Genomic DNA, 17,413 nt, shown 5'->3' with positions numbered 1-17,413 from the left:
CCTCATACCTTTATTTCTCATTACAAGTTAGATATGGTCTCCAGGAGCAGAGCCGACTTTGGTTCCACTGTTCTGAAGAGTCTGTTCCAGTGAGCCACCCAGGTTTTTAGGTGCTAGGGACGCTGTCCCAACCAGCAAGAACGAAGGAGAGATATAACATAAAGAAGTTATGCACCTACCATAACGTTCCATGTTAGTTGTCTTAATCTCACCTTCCTTCTTGCGTCCCACCCTCCATCCCCCTGTCCTAGTGTATCAAGAGGAGTTTTTTTCTGTTTCACTGGCTGTATGTTCTCTTGTTTCCTTTTTTTTGACTTAAGAGAATGTGGCAGGTATAGTCAAATGATTCTTGACTGATTTATTATGTTGTTACGTCTGGAGTTAGCTATTTCAAATGAGATCTGGGTAGCTGTTGCTAGGCATTATGGGATAAGGGGTAGCCTCGAGCCAGTAAACAGCTCTCGAGCTATTGAAGATGGCCGAGTCAGAGCCGAAGATCGGCTCCGAACCCAACCAGCAAGAAGGAAGGCGAGATGAAGACAACTAACATGGAATGTTATGGTAGGTACATAACTTCTTTTTTTGGTATATTGGCAGGCTTGAATGGCATTAATTCCCATGCTTGAAATATTTGTTTGCCAACTGTGTGACCTTGAGCAAGCCACTTAACCAGACAGTGCTTTGGGGTAGTTAGGACTTTAGGTTAGGCTGCTTAATGGTTTCCTGGACTGCATACTGAGTAATTACCTATGAACATATTCTCCAGTCACCTGGGATACACCTTTCTCTCCATACCACAGCGAGTACCCCCCTGCCTTTGTTTCTCCCCTAACACACCCAACATATTTATCATATCTACCATGACTTTAGTAAGCCTGCTGCTTTACCCTAACTTATTTTTCTTAGTGTACTTCATACGTATTATAGAGTGGTCCCCCCCCCCCCCATTTAATCATAGGCTGGGCATCCAGCAGTACAACATCTGGTGTTTTCTTCATTCATAAGCTTCTTGAGGTATTTATTCCATCTGCCCTTGTTGCCCTCTGGACTAGTGGTGCTTATTCCATCTTCCCTTGTTGCCCTCTGGACTAGTGGTACTTATTCCTTCTGCCCTTGTTGCCCTCTGGACTAGTGGTACTTATTCCATCTGCCCTTGTTGCCCTCTGGACTAGTGACACTTATTCCATCTGCCTTTGTTGCCCTCTGGACTAGTGGTATTTATTCCATCTAGCCTTGTTGCCCTCTGGACTAGTGAGCAGATTGCTGCTGATATCCCATATAAATTGCATCTGATGACATTTTCTCTATCTTTGTGTCATTGCCTTACAGCCTGATAAAAACTTCTTTATGCCATTTGCTGAGTAACTATCAGAAGACTTGATGTTAAGTTGTCAAACACGCCTTCATTCTTGCTGGATGGGTTCGGAGCCAATCCTCAGCTCCGACTCGGCACTTGCTAAGCTCGAGAGCTAATTTTACCAGCTCGAGGCAACCCTATATCCCATGATGCAAGGCGTGATGACCCAGATCTCGTTTGCCGCTTAGCGTACGGGTCTTCTTTTGCCAGCTCAGGTATTGTCTTATATTTAGCTGTTCAAGAATAGCTTAAAATTTAAAATTTCCTTTAAATTTCTTTTAGTTATTGATTAGCTAATTTCTTAGCCCACCCTTTTTAACCCTATACCCCTTTTTAGCCCTTTTGGGTAAAGTTTATTCTTTTAGGCCTTAGGCCTCCCTTCCCCCTTCCTGTCAGGGAGTGTTTCTGTATGTGATAGTTAGTTCACTGTCTTTAGTTTAATGTTTGTGTGGACTTGTGTGGATTGGGATTTAATTTTTTTAGTGTTTAATCCTTTTCTTAGTCATGTCTAAGGAATCGAAGGTCTCAGGCTTCAAGAAGTGTGACTCGTGCTGTCAGAAGATGTCTCTGACAGATGGTCACACTTCTTGTGTCTATTGCCTGGGACCTCTACACCTGCAGGACTCCTGTGCCTTTTGTCACTCATTCAGCCTGAGAGTCCTGCAGGAACGTAGGAATAAACTTATCCTACGTGGCTTGTTGAAGCTAGAGGGCTCCCCGACCAAGACTGGGTCGGGAAAGCCCTCTAAGCCACCTAAAGACCTGGCTGTGGTTCCTAAGCCTTCGGCGGTGGCTCTGACTCCTTCGAAGTTGAGATCGGCTCCGGCTGGAGCCGATCTTTCTATCTCTGAGGTGGTGGTATCAGTGCCGGCTGGCTCCGATACACTTGCATCGATGTCGATGTCGGCTCCGGCCGGAGCCGATGTATCTTTGACCAAGGCTGGTGCCGATAAGCTGTCGGCTCCAGTTGGAACCGAAGGGTCTTCGGCTCCGATGTTTCCTTCCAGGAAATGATCTCGGTCCCCTTCCCTGGAGTCGGGATCTCCTCTGCTTTCGGAGCGGAGCCATCGGAGCCGATCTTCGAGGTCTTCCAGGCTATCAAACCTTGACTTGGAGAGGGTGGTAAGTAGACTGCTGAAGTCACAGGCACTGGCCCAGATGCTCCATAGCCCATCTCAGCAGATGACCGCTATTCTTCATCCCTCTGAAATTCCTCCTCCGACTCTCCTTCAGAGTTCGGAGCCGGAGCTTCTCAGAACGTTGACCGTTGGTGGGCCGGAGCCGATACCTCCCCTGTCGGCTCCGTCGTCTTCAACTCCGATTTCCTCCATGAGACCTTCCTTGGAGGGATCCGGTCATCGGGTCTCCCTTGTCGGCTCCGAGGGGGCGAGTGGCATCGGACCCTTGTCCGGCCCCGCTCTCCCTCTTGGAGCTTCGGCATTGGTGAGCTTGGCACCGACATCAGCCTCGGAGCCTTCTGTTTCGGTGGGACCGGGGATTCCTGTTTCTTCGGAGCGGGAGTCTTCTGGCCTCCCTGGAAGGGGAGCCTTTGAGGTGATGAGGAGTGTTCTAGCCCCGGAGCTGAGTCAACGGTCAATTCCATTAGCTCCTCCCTCTTCGGTGCCTGTCGATGTCTCTTCCCATTCTCTTGCTCCCGGACCCAGAGATCCATCGCCCCAGGTCTCCCCATTGGGAAGAACTTCCTCTTCCGAGGTTTCTCCTGATCCTTCGGGAGAACCCCCGCGTAAGAGGACGTGCAAGAGGAAGCACACAGACTCCCCTGAGTCTACCACATCAGATACCGACTGAGATGAGTCGGAGGGTTCCCCGCGGTCCCCCTCTGAGGATGTCTCCTTTTCAGACATCCTGGAACTCCTTAAGCAGAGGGGGAACTGGCCTTCCATTAACCCCTCCGAGGATGAGTCGGTATACCTGGAGGCTTTTGGATCTCGACCCTCCACCTCCTGGGTGTCTCCGCCTTTCGACCCGCTCATGGAAGTGGTGGCTCGAAAGGCGTGGGCGGCCCCGGATTCTGTGGAACCAGTCCCCAGGAGGCCTTCTAAATTCATCACGGCCCCCGTGGACAGACAGTTTCTCACCAAGGGTGTCCCTGTTGATGCTATGGTTGTGGCGGCTGCCACCAAGAAGGAACTTGCCGATCCTTCTGTACCTGTCCATCCTCCTAACAAGGACTCTAGGACCATGGATAGGTACGGTAAGTGGATGTTTTCGTCAGCGACCTACGCTATGCGCTCGCTGAACTATCTCTGTCACTTTACCCGGCTTCAGAGAGATATTCTCAAGGAACTAGGTGAGGTAGTTCAGGATCCGTCAGCTGCTGGGGCTCAAGAAAAGATTGCCTCACAGCTCGATTAAACTAAATTCTATAACTAACTCCTTCATGCGGCTCATTTCTTATGCAGCCGATGGGGCGAGCAGAGCCTCAGGCACAGGAGTGGCACTTGGGCGTCAGTCCTGGATGCGGCTTTGTAATTTCGCAGACCCCTTTAAGGCATCCTTCACTAATACTCCCTTCGATGGTTTGGCTTTGTTCGGACCTCAGGTGAAGGACACATTGACCAGGTGTGAGCAAGACGGCAAGACTCTTTCTGCCGTAGGAGTCCATTTCTCCACCCCTTCAAGACCCTATCCCAAAGGTCAGAAGGGAGGGAAAATGTGGTTCCGTAAATCTCAGGGAGTCACGCCGGACGCACGTGGTCAGTTTACCCCCAGAGGCAGAGGGGGTAATAACAATAGACGCCGCCCTAGGGGCAGAGTGGGTCCGCAGAATCAGGGTAGCAGGGAGCCTCTCTCTGATAAACCCTTCCAGCACCCCTGAGGTGTTGCCCGACTGTCCACCCTTGGAGGCAGTCGGGGGAAGATTGTCGCTGTACCCAATAGCCTGGCGTTCCGTTTCTCAAGACAAATGGGTACAGTCGATCATATCCGAGGGTTACAATATCCCTTTCGCGAGTTATCCTGTTCCTCAACAATCCCTTCCAGATGTTTCACCTGGTCTAAGGGAGTTGGCAAAGCTAGAGGTGTCAAAGCTTCTAGCAAAAAGAGCCATCCAACTAGTGCCAGCAGACCAAGTAGGATCCGGAATCTACTCAAGATTCTTTTTGGTTCCCAAAAAGACGGGAGATTGGAGAGCAATTTTAGACCTCAGCAAACTAAACAAGTTTGTCAAGAAGGCAAGGTTCCCGATGGTCACGCTTCAGTCCATTCTACCCTTTTTGGGCAAGGACAACTGGATGTGCTCAATAGACCTACAGGATGCGTACTATCACATAAAAATTCACAGGCGCTCCAGAAGGTTTCTCCGCTTTCGGCTGGGGACCAGTCATTTTCAATTCAGAGCCCTGCCCTTTGGTCTCACTACAGCCCCCAGAGTGTTTACCAAATGTATGGCAGCGGTCACGGCTCACCTGAGACGTCAAGGATTCCAGGTGTTTCCGTATCTAGATGACTGGCTCCTCTCTGCCACCACCAGGCATCAACTTCTCAAGGCCAGGGACTACACTCTTCACATCTGCAACCAGTTAGGGATCTCTATAAACTTCGAAAAATCTTCATTGTCTCCTTGCCAATCTATTACCTTTATAGGCGCAGAATTAGACACTGTCGGGATGTCAGCAAGACTCACAAACCAAAGAATTCTGGACATCCAAAAGTATGTTCGGATCATACTACTCAGCAAAAAGATCAGGGCCAGATTTGTCCTGAAGGTGCTAGGTCTTATGCCTGCGGCCATCGTACTGCTTCCTTTAGCTCGCTTCCACATGCGTCTTCTGCAGTGGATGTTGTTTACCCAGTGGTCCTTCCAGCAGCTTCCCATGCGCCACGAGATCGTGACGCAATCTTGCAAGAGTCACCTAACCTGGTGGATGTCTTCTCCGCAACTCCATCAAGGCCGACTGTTTGTTCCTCCAGTCCCGGTTGCCACAGTCACTTCGGATGCCTCTCTGATCGGGTGGGGGGGGCATTAACAGGGCAGGATGGTACATGGGACTTGGCAACCCATAGAATACCATCTGCACATAAATGTCCTAGAGATGAGAGCAGTGCTTTTAACATTGCAAGCCCTCAGCGACTTTCTTCCTTTAGGGACTATTGCAGTTCAGACTGACAACATGTCCGTAGTCTGGTATATCAACAAACAGGGTGGGACCAGGTCCTATCCACTGTGTCGAGAAGCTCTCAGACTTTGGCAATGGGCAATCTCCTCTCATCGGTTTCTGATAGCAATGCATATCCCCGGGAAATCCAACCTCTTAGCAGACAGACTGAGCAGAGCTATTCTCATGCCACACGAGTGGTCTCTCAAACAATCAGTAGTGGACGAGATTTTTCAGAAGTGGGGCGTCCATTGCTGCGACCTTTTTGCTACACCCCAAAACAGCAAATGCCTAGACTTCTTCTCCCTCTTTCCACTACCAGGCCATCCCCCCAGAGATGCTCTAACCCAGGATTGGCCCCGGGGACTTCTTTATGCCTTTCCTCCATTCCCGCTGATACCACAAGTTATTCAGAAAGCTACCATCTTGAGAGCCAAATTGATTCTCATTGCCCCTTACTGGCCTCGACAAATTTGGTTTCCGTCCCTACATCGTCATCTCTTGGTTCAGCCTTGGCATCTGGATCCAATTCCAGATCTTCTGACCCACCATTCAGGTCATCTGCACCAGGCCATTCATTCTCTCAACCTCACTGCTTAGTTGCTCCACTTCCTTCCTTAGCCAGGCTCCCTATGATTTCTGATCCCATGCAAAATATCATAGTAGCTTCTCTAAAGTCCTCTATCAGAAGGATTTATGCTAGTAAATGGCAGCGTTTTTCCTTCTGGGCAAAATCCAGGGACATAGATCCCTTTACTGCTCCAGTGCAGTCAGTCTTGGACTTCCTAGCTGAGATTTTTCAATCGGGTTCTTCTTCCTTGACCGTTAAGGTCCAGCTGGCAGCGATCTCAAATTTTCATGTTGACTTAGTGGATCAAAACATAATGTCTCACAAGCTTTGCAAAGCCTTTCTTAGAGGGATCTTTCTGTTGAAACCCCCAATCAAAGATCATCCTCCGCAATGGGACCTGAATTTAATGCTTGCATCCTTGATTCTGCCCCCCTTTGAACCGGCTGCTACATGCTCATTAAAATTTCTTTCCTGGAAGACAATTTTTCTGGTTGCTGTTACTTCAGCCAGGAGGGTGTCTGAACTTCATGCTCTCTGTGTCCATCCCCCATACTTGGTTTTCCACATAGATAGAGTATCTTTGAGAACTAATCCATCTTTCTTGCCCAAGGTTGCTTCCCAGACGAATATTAACCAATCTATTGAATTGCCAGTTTTTTTTCCCTAATTATTCTAACAGAGCGGAACAGAAACTTCACTGTTTGGATGTCCATCGCCAACTCAGATATTACTTGGACAGAAGAAAACAATTCAGAAAATCTGATCAACTGTTTCTTTCTTATGCAGAAAACAGGAAAGGTCTTCCGGTCTCCAAGGTGACCTTATCCAGATGGCTGTCTTCTACCATTTCTCATGTTTATCTCCTTAAGGGCAAGCAACTGCCCTCGAAACCAAACGCACATTCCACCAGACGCCTAGCCACTTCTACAGCATTTCAGGATAGGCAACCTATTGACACCATTTGTGCGGCAGCCACTTGGGCCACTCCTCACACCTTTATTTCTCATTACAAATTAGACTTGGCCTCCAGGGACAGGGCTAGGTTTGGTTCCACAGTTCTCAAGAGTCTGTTCCATTGAGCCACCCATGATAGAGGTGCTAGGGACGCGGTCCCATCCAGCAAGAATGAAGGCGAGTTTGACAACTTAACATTAAGAAGTTATGTACCTACTATAACGTTCCATGTTAGTTGTCTTCTCTCGCCTTCTTTCTTGCGTCCCTCCCTCCTTCCCCCTAGCCTGGACAGACCTTGAAGTTGTACTCTTCTCTGGGTATGGTTCATTTTTTCTATGGGCCCCAGTAGTAAGTGTCACTAGTCTCTAGTGGTTACCTTGTTTTGTTTCTTTCCACATTTAGTTCCTCTTCTTCCTTTCTGGGAAGAAGATTACTGGCAGGGTTTTTCTATAGCTACCAAACGAGATCTGGGTAGTCACGCCTTGCATCATGGGATATAGGGTTGCCTCAAGCTGGTAAAATTAGCTCTCGAGCTTAGCAAGTGCCGAGTCGGAGCCGAACCCATCCAGCAAGAAAGAAGGCGAGAGAAGACAACTAACATGGAACGTTATGGTAGGTACATAACTTCTTATTTTTTGTCAGTGCAGATATTGTCTTTAGTACCTTTGTAAGTCAACCAGTATTCCTTCTTAGCCTGGTCAATCTTTCCTATTTCCCACTGCTTCCTGCCCCTCTTCTTCCTGGATGTCTGCATTCTACTCTGCTTTCCTTTTGTACTTTGCTTCCATACTTGGCTCAGCAGCATATCTGTTCTGTTATCTTCACACATGCTGTTTTAAGATGCTGCCATTTTTCTTCATCTCCACTTCCTCTCCCTGAGGTGTTAGAGCCATGAGTATTTCTATGAATGCCTGCATGTTCACTTCTGTCAACTTGTAGGTCTTCAAGTTAGTCTCTGTTGATCTTAGAACATTCTGTGACCTGTGCTTGCAGCTAATTATGGCCAACAGTTTCATTAGGGATGACTTTGTGATTTCTGACTTGACCATTGTCTTTTCATTATGAGGGGAAGACTTAGTTTTGTGCTGAACACTCTTGTATGTGATTTTTATGACTCTTTCTTGGCAAACCATTTGTTGAGTACCATTAACACATTTGCCAGAGAGAAGTATGAAATGGCCTCTCCTGCATTATTCCTGTTACCCCAAAAATGTGGACCCAAGCAACCATAATTTCTTGTCCTGTCTGTTCTAGTATGATCATTCTGGTCCCCCTATTGTTTTACTTTATTGCAGAGTTCATGTAAATATATTCATTGTAACAGTCCTTAAATCATTGTTGGCAGACTGATTGGTTTTACACCCAGCATTAACTCAATAAGTTTTCTAGGTAACCCAGTTTAGGTATATGGTCACTGGCCAGCCAGTACATACTGATCTAGGGTTGCTGAGCTTTATGGCAGGCACACTGGCCAATAGGGTTGATTAAACCTGCCATACTGTTAGCATGGGCCCCTGACGTAGACTGCCTCTTCATCCAGCTTAGCACTACCAAATATCTGTTCCTTTTATGGTGACATTAGTTAATGTGAACAAATCACCTGGAGCCAGTTTTTTACACTGCCAACTGTCTAGCACTGAATTGGAGTGTGGATTGTGGTGCGTGCTGTCTTATTAAGGACATCATACACCTCAGTTGATACCTAAATTGGTATGGCCCACATGACTCTTCTTCCAAAAGGCATCAACTGTAGTCTGTGTTGGTGCTCATTACTCCATTCATTTTAAGTGCATTATCTTGGCAAGCCTTTTAAGTTCAACTAGGCAGGCTGGATTTGAACCCAGTAACTTCCATTCTTGAGGCAGATTTTTTTATTTATGGGGGTGGGGTGGGAGGACCCCAATATGCAAACACCACATAGTAACCAGAGGTTTGGATTCAGCCATGGGCCTTTGTCTGTAAGGCAAAGATCTCACAACCTTACTCCACCATGTGCCTTTATTTTAAAATGGTTCCATATTAATGCAGTTTCTTATATGGCATACAAACAGTACCCAACGGTATTGTTTCAACAGTACATAAATGTATCAGGTCATGTAGTATGGTATGAATATGTTGAATTAACATGAATTACTTCCCTGACATTCTGGCAGTTTGACTGTGTAATCCTAGCTAGTCCATTTCTTACATCCCCATGGTTTGCTTTCTATTATTTTAGGGTTGTGATTCCAGGACATTGTCTCTACTACGATGCTCACTGCAGGAGATGTGGTGCAGCTAGCCATATTTACCCTTTGTAGTGCATATGTAAAGTGGTTCATTTTTATTGCATATTTTTGAATTGCATTGTGTTTGAGCTTAGCAGTGTTACAGAATATTGTTAGAAGCAACACTACTATGGATAGTGTTACAAAATATAGTTAGAAGCACCAGTAAAGTGGGTGGTGTTACATAGTACAGTTAGACGCTCATGGTACTAATTATATTTAGAATTTTAGTAGCGATATAAACTATATCTAGAAGCAGCAGTGATGTCAGTCATACAGAGTACATTTAGAAGCAGCAGTGATGTCAGTCATACAGAATACATTTGGAAGAAGTGATACTACCAATACAGAGTACATTTAGAAGCCAGCTGTGATGTCAATGGTACAAATTATATTTAGAAGCCAGCTGTGATGACAGTAGTGGTGCAGAGTACATTGAGAAATAACAGTGATGTCACTAGTGGTATAGAGTACATTTAGAAGCAGCAGTGATGTCAGTGGTACAGAGAACATTTAGAAGTAGTGATGTCAGTGATACAGAGTACATTTAGAAGCAGCTGTGATGTCAGTAGTGGTACACAGTACATTTAGAAGCAGCACTGATATCAGTGGTACAGGGTACATTTAGAAATAACAGTGAAGTCACTAGTGGTATAGCGTACATTTAGAAGCAGCAGTGATGTCAGCGGTACAGAGAACATTTAGAAGCAGTGATGTCAGTGATACAGAGTACATTTAAAAGTAGCGGTGATGTCAGTGGTACAGAGTACATTTAGAAGCAGCAGTGATATCAGTAGTACAGAGTACATTTAGAAGCAGCTGTGATGTCAGTAGTGGTGCAGAGTACATTTAGAAGCAGCACTGATGTCAGTGGTACAGAATACATTTAGAAGCAGCAGTGATATCAGTGGTACAGAGTACATTTAGAAACAGCTGTGATGTCAGTAGTGGTACACAGTACATTTAGAAGCAGCTGCGATGTCAGTGATACAGAGTACATTTAGAAGCAGCTGTGATGTCAGTAGTGGTGCAGAGTACATTTAGAGGCAGCACTGATGTCAGCGGTACAGAGTACATTTAGAAGCAGCACTGATATCAGTGGTACAGAGTACATTTAGAAGCAGCAGAGATGTCAGTGATACAGAGTACATTTAGAATCAGCAGTGATGTCAGTGGTGCAGAGTAAATTTAGAAGCAGCAGTGATATCAGTGGTACAGAGTACATTTAGAAATAACAGTGATGTCACTAGTGGTATAGAGCACATTTAGAAGCAGCAGTGATGTCAGTGGTACAGAGAACATTTAGAAGCAGTGATGTCAGTGATACAGAGTACATTTAGAAGTAGCAGTGATGTCAGTGGTACAGAGTACATTTAGAAGCAGCAGTGATATCAGTAGTACAGAGTACATTTCAAAGCAGCTGTGATGTCAGTATTGGTGCAGAGTACATTTAGAAGCAGCTGTGATGTCAGTAGTGGTGCAGAGTACATTTAGAAGCAGCACTGATGTCAGTGGTGTACAGAGTACATTTAAGCGCAGCAGTGATATCAGTGGTACAGAGTACATGTAGAAGCAGCTATGATGTCAGTATTGGTACACAGTACATTTAGAATCAGCAGTGATGTCAGTGGTACAGAGTATATTTAGAAGCAGATGTGATGTCAGTAGTGGTGCAGAGTACATTTAGAAGCAGCACTGATGTCAGTGATACAGAGTACATTTAGAAGCAGCTGTGATGTCAGTGATACAGAGTACATTTAGAATCAGCACTGATGTCAGTGATACTGAGTATATTTAGAAGCAGCTGTGATGGCAGTGGCACAGAGAACATGTAGAAGTACTGACGGCAGTGATACAGAGTGCATTTAGAAGCTGCTGTGATATGAGTGATACAGAGTACATTTAGAAGCAGCACTGATGTCACTGATGCAGAGTACATTTAGAAACGGTGATGTCAGTGATACAGAATACATTTACAAGTAATAGTGATGTCTGATACACAGTACATTTAGAATCAGCGCTGATGTCAGTGATACAGAGTATATTTAGAAGCAGCAGTGATGTCAGTGGTACAGAGTATATTTAGAAGCAGCAGTAATGTCATTGGTACAGAGAACATTTAGAAGCAGCAGCGATGTCAGTGGTACAGACAACATTTAGAGGCAGCACTGATGTCAGTGGTACAGAGTACATTTAGAATTTGCTGTGATATCGGTGATACAGAGTACATTTAGAAGCAGCAGTGATGTCAGTGGTACAGAGTACATTTAGAATCTACTGTGATATCAGTGATACAAAGTACATTTAGAAGCAGCAGTGATGTCAGTGATACAGAGTACATTTAGAACCAGCACTGATGTCAGTGATACAGAGTACATTTAGAATCAGCTGTGATGTCAATGATACAGAGTATATTTAGAAGCAGCAGTGATGTCAGTGGTACAGAGTACATTTAGAATCTGCTGCAGCAGTGATGTCAGTGGTACAGAGTACATTTAGAATCTGCTGTGATGTCAGTGATACAGAGTACATTTAGAAGCAGCAGTGATGTCAGTGATACAGAGTACATTTAGAATCAGCTGTGATATCAGTGATACAGAGTATATTTAGAAGCAGCAGTGATATCAGTGGTACAGAGTACATTTAGAATCTGCTGTGATGTCAGTGATACAGAGTATATTTGGAAGCAGCTGTGATGTCAGTAGTACAGAGTACATCTAGAATCTGCTGTGATATCAGTGATACAGAGTACATTTAGAAGCAGCAGTGATATAAGTGGTGCAGAGTACATTTAGAAGTAGAGATGTCTGTGGTACAGAGAACATTTAGAAGCAGCACTGATTTCAGTGATACAGAGTACATTTAGAAGCTGCTGTGTTATCAGTGACACAGAGTACATTTAGAAACAGTGATGTCAGTGATACAGAGTACATTTAGAAATAGCAGTGATGTCAGTGGTACAGAGTCCGTACATTTAGAAGCAGCAGTGATGTCAGTGGTACAGAAAACATTTACAAGCAGCAGTGATGTCAGTGATACAGAGTACATTTAGAAAATGTGATGTCAATGATACAGAATACATTTACAAGTAGCAGTGATGTCTGATACAGAGTACATTTAGAAGCAGGTGTGATGTCTGATGCACAGTACATTTAGAAGCAGGTGTGATGGCAGTGGTTGTACAGAATACATTTAGAAGCAGCAGTGATGTCAGTGTTACAGAGTATACTTAGAAACGGTGATGTCAGTGATACAGAGTATATTTAGAAGCAGCACTGATGTCAGTGATACAGAGTACATTTACAAAATGTGATGTCAATGATACAGAATACATTTACAAGTACCAGTGATGTCTGATACAGAGTACATTTAGAAGCAGGTGTGATGTCTGATGCAGAGTACATTTAGAAGCAGGTGTGATGTCAGTGGTTGTACAGAATACATTTAGAAGCAGCAGTGATGTCAGTGTTACAGAGTATATTTAGAAATGGTGATGTCAGTGATACAGTTTATATTTAGAAGCAGCACTGATATCAGTGATACAGAGTACACTTTGAAGTAGCTGTTATATCAGTGATACAGAGTACATTTAGAAACTGTGATGACAGTGATACAGAGTACATTTAGAATCAGCGCTTATGTCAGTAATACTGAGTATATTTAGAAGCAGCAGTGTTGTCAGTGATACAGAGTACATTTAGAATCAACACTGATGTCAGTGGTACAGAGTATATTTAGAAGCAACAGTGATAGTGGTACAAAGTACATTTAGAAGTAACAGTGATTTCAGTGATATAGAGTACCTTTAGAAGTAGCTGTGATATTAGTGATACAGAGTACATTTAGAAAAGGTGATGTCAATGGTACAGAGTACATTTAGAATCTGCTGTGATGTCAGTGATACAGAGTATATTTGGAAGCAGCTGTGATGTCAGTAGTACAGAGTACATCTAGAATCTGCTGTGATATCAGTGATACAGAGTACATTTAGAAGCAGCAGTGATATAAGTGGTGCAGAGTACATTTAGAAGTAGAGATGTCTGTGGTACAGAGAACATTTAGAAGCAGCACTGATTTCAGTGATACAGAGTACATTTAGAAGCTGCTGTGTTATCAGTGACACAGAGTACATTTAGAAACAGTGATGTCAGTGGTACAGAGTACATTTAAAAGCAGCAGTGATATCAGTGGTACAGAGTACATTTAGAAGCAGCCCTGATGTCAGTGATACAGAGTACATTTAGAAGCAGCTGTGATATTAGTGGTGGTACCATGTTCATTTAGAAGTAGCTTTGATGTTATTGATACCAAGTATATTTAGAAGCAGCGGTGATTTCAGTGATACAGAGTACATTTAGAAGCAGCAGTTCTCAGCTACCCCAAACAGAAGAATAACTGTTCTCCACTTCTCCCTCCCAGAAAATGACCTGATCAGTGTACCGGCATTACAGTATAAAAGTGATAGAATACCTGCATAATCTTGCATGCTCAATGTATGTCTCAATCATAACTTCCTGTATTAAATTAAGTAATTTAACTCCTAGTTATTATTTTGTGGTTTGGCATGTACACTGCTGTGAGAAGCCTCACACTGTCTATCCCTCCCATTTTCTTTCCATTTCCCCCACTGCACCCTTTCAACTAAACTTTCTCCTCCCCCACTTAGATGTCACAAAATCACTAGTTCCTGGTGAAAAGACTGACAAATCCTAGCTACATTTACAGTTAGCTACTTTTGTTCAGAGTTGCTTCATGTTAATAAAACTCTCTTACCTTTTTTCTCCAGTTTCCTTTTTTATCTCACTTTAGTCACAGTTTGCCAAACTCAGCCCTAGAGTCTTTGGTTTTGGTTTGCTGATTGTTTGTCTTCACAGAGAAACCCCTCGAGTGGTGCTTAGCCCCCCTCCATTTGCCGTTGGTATGCTCAGCCTCACTACACTCCTCCTACCCTACCCCCATTCCCTTCCACCCACCCAAACTTTCCCTAAACTTATACCTAACTAGCCCCTCCCCTCATTAACCATCATCCAGTCACCTACATAAATCCCTACAATCAATCTGCATAATCATAGCCACTCCCCCTCATAGTTCATCCCCTCACCATTCCAACCTACTTCTCCTTCCTACCCCACCTGTATATATATATATATATATATATATATATATATATATATATATATATATACATATATACATATATAATCTTCCTTCACTACATCTTAAATCACTCTGCTCCATACTACCCTTCTTCCTCCAGTACCTACTAGACATCTACAACAACTATCCTCCAAGTACCACCCCTGTTCACAGACTTACCTCTCCTCCATCTATACATTTTCCATCCACTTTTAAACATCTTCCTCTACAGCTCACAACTACCACAATACTTTAGTCTCACCCAAGATACCCAATAACAATTCCAAATACATCTGCTCCAAGTCCTGTTTCTGTTAACATCCCACTCCTCAGGCCAAATAACATGCTCTCTCCCACTGCACTCACACTCTCTACCCTATTCATTTGCACACTCTTTATACCCCTACTAATTCTCTCTGCTATAAACCCCATCACTTTCTATACAAACTTCTCTCCCACCTCCTCTACATCCACCTCCTTACCAATCCCACCCAACTGCTATATTGATATCTCCCCAAGCCTCTATCAACTAAATTCCCTTCTTCCATCACAAAGTAAAGCATATTATCTCACCTATTAAAAACCAGTTGAACCTATTACTACTACCCACTCTATATTTTCAAACAAGTCACTCAAAATTTACCCCAAACACAAGCCATTTATATCACATCTTCAAGCCCCCAACTATAGCTTTATGTAGTGATATACACCTCACCCCACTCTAGGACCCACTACACTCAGCCTTCCCACCACACCCATCCACAACCCCCCCCATAAGTCATTATACATAGTACACCTAAATCTCCAAAGCATTCAGAATAAAATCTCTGACTTCCATGCATGGATCACCCTTCAACAACCAGACATCATTGCAACCGCTGAGACTTGGCTGAAATTCTATATTAAATACACTGAATTTCTCCCCCATGCTTTCAAAAAGGAGGTGGTGTTGTCTTTCTATTTTCCAACTCCCACAATCTTGATCCATTTGTTAACCCATACCACAGTTCTCTGATGCAAAATTTCTTATATCATTCTTAAATATGAACAGCAAAAAACTTTTTATAGTAGCCCTCTATATACCCCCTAGAAATAACATTCGAGTATTGGAAGACATCCTAGCATGGATTTCCTCCAATACTAAACAATGAGACTATCACACTAGGAAATGTAAATATCAGTTGGCTAGAACTCAACTGTAATCACCCATCTTCTAATATTAATCTCTTCAACTTCATCCAGTTCATAAAATCCCCAACCAGCCCTAGCAAAGGGAATGATAATGAACAGTCTTAGACTGGATTCTGGTCACAAACCCCAACAAAATATCAGCAGCTGGAACACTCCCAGATGCCCTCAACAATCATTTACTTCTATTCATTAGCTGCCCCCCAATCAAAGTCAGCATCAATATAAATAAACAAGCAATTTGACTTCTTCAACCCCATCACCTTCAACAATATCCTAAAATCAACAGATTTGCACTTACTAAAACTCTCCTACTGGATGAAGCTGTTGATTACTTCAGTACCACTTTCATGAATACTCCTAGAATAGCCAAGCACCATTATGCATACAGAGGGTGAAAAATAACCATGCCCCTTGGCTATCCAAACCCACTCAGCTTCTCATGCATGCCAGAGACAAAATTTAGAAGCAATGGTAGGCACACAAAAACACCTCACACCTACTAAAATTCAAAGAACTTTGCAACCATGTAAAAAAAATACTCAGCAGAGACAGAAAACTTCAGTCTTAACCATAAGCAGAACACAAAAAAATTCTGGAGTTCACTTACCTCATTACTTAACCCAGGCAGAAAAAACATCCCCTGCCCTCACCCTGACAAATGTCCTGAAGAAATAGCATCCCACTTCAATACTTTCTTTATTAACTCCATAACCAACATCACAGCAAAATTCTCTCAAACAACCCACTCCACTTGTCACACATCCACACTTAGTTCACCCACTCACTCCCCCTCCCCTATCGACACCCAGCTCTCACATTAACCCAATCCCCACCCCCCTTCAACCTTTACCCACAACCCACTCCAACCTCAACCATAGAACGACTACATCTGAAACTAAAACCTTGCTCCAATGCCCCAGATAATTTACCCTCAGAATACCTAAAAATTGCCACTGACAGTATCTCTTATCCCATAAGCATACTTATAAATAGAGCCATGCTTGAGTCTTATGTCCCCAAAGCCTGGAAAAAGGTCTTCATTTTCCCCCTCCATAAAGGTGGCAATAATACTGACATCAGCAACTTCAGCCCCATTGCAATTCTTTCTCCAATCTCCAAAATCCTAGAAAAATGCATCAATAGACAACTTCACTACTTTCTAGACAACCAAATACTTTCCCCCTCACAACATGGCTTCAGACCAGGCCATAGCACCACAACTGCCCTTCTCTCCTTTATGGATACCATAAACAGTGTCCGTGATACTGGCAAAATTGTCTCCACCCTCTTCCTTGACCTATCCAATGCCTTTGACATTGTTTCTCACACTTTACTCCTCACCTAACTCTCTAAGATCAGTCTTTCCCCCATAGTCTAAACTGTTTTTCTCTTCATCTAAATAAAAGTCAACAAGCTGTTAGATGGCAAAACTCCATTTCTCCCTTCCTCAACACCTCAACCAGCATTCCCCAAGGGTCTGTACTCGGACCAGTCCTATTCAGCATATTCATCAACAATTTCCAGTCATCACTATCTCTAGGATCTGTCATTCAGTACACAGACGACTCCACTATTGTTTGCATTCCCAACACTATCTCAGACTTACTAATACTAACTCAAAAGGCCTTTTCCTCCACTGAATCCTGGATGCACAATAATCACCTAGCCGTGAACCCTAAAAAATCCCAAATCATACTTTTCTCCCCTAAAAAACAATCCCAATAAATAAGACCGAGTTCACCATCTTTTCTCTCAGTAAATCATTAATTGAAGTTTTTAGTCACACAAAGCTCCTTGGAGTCACTGTTGATGAACACAT

The sequence above is a fragment of the Protopterus annectens genome, chromosome 4.part0 (assembly GCF_019279795.1).
Source record: "Protopterus annectens isolate FY-2018-M chromosome 4.part0, PAN1.0, whole genome shotgun sequence".
In the NCBI taxonomy this organism is placed as follows: Eukaryota; Metazoa; Chordata; order Ceratodontiformes; family Protopteridae; genus Protopterus; species Protopterus annectens.
This window is presented reverse-complemented; position numbering follows the sequence as displayed.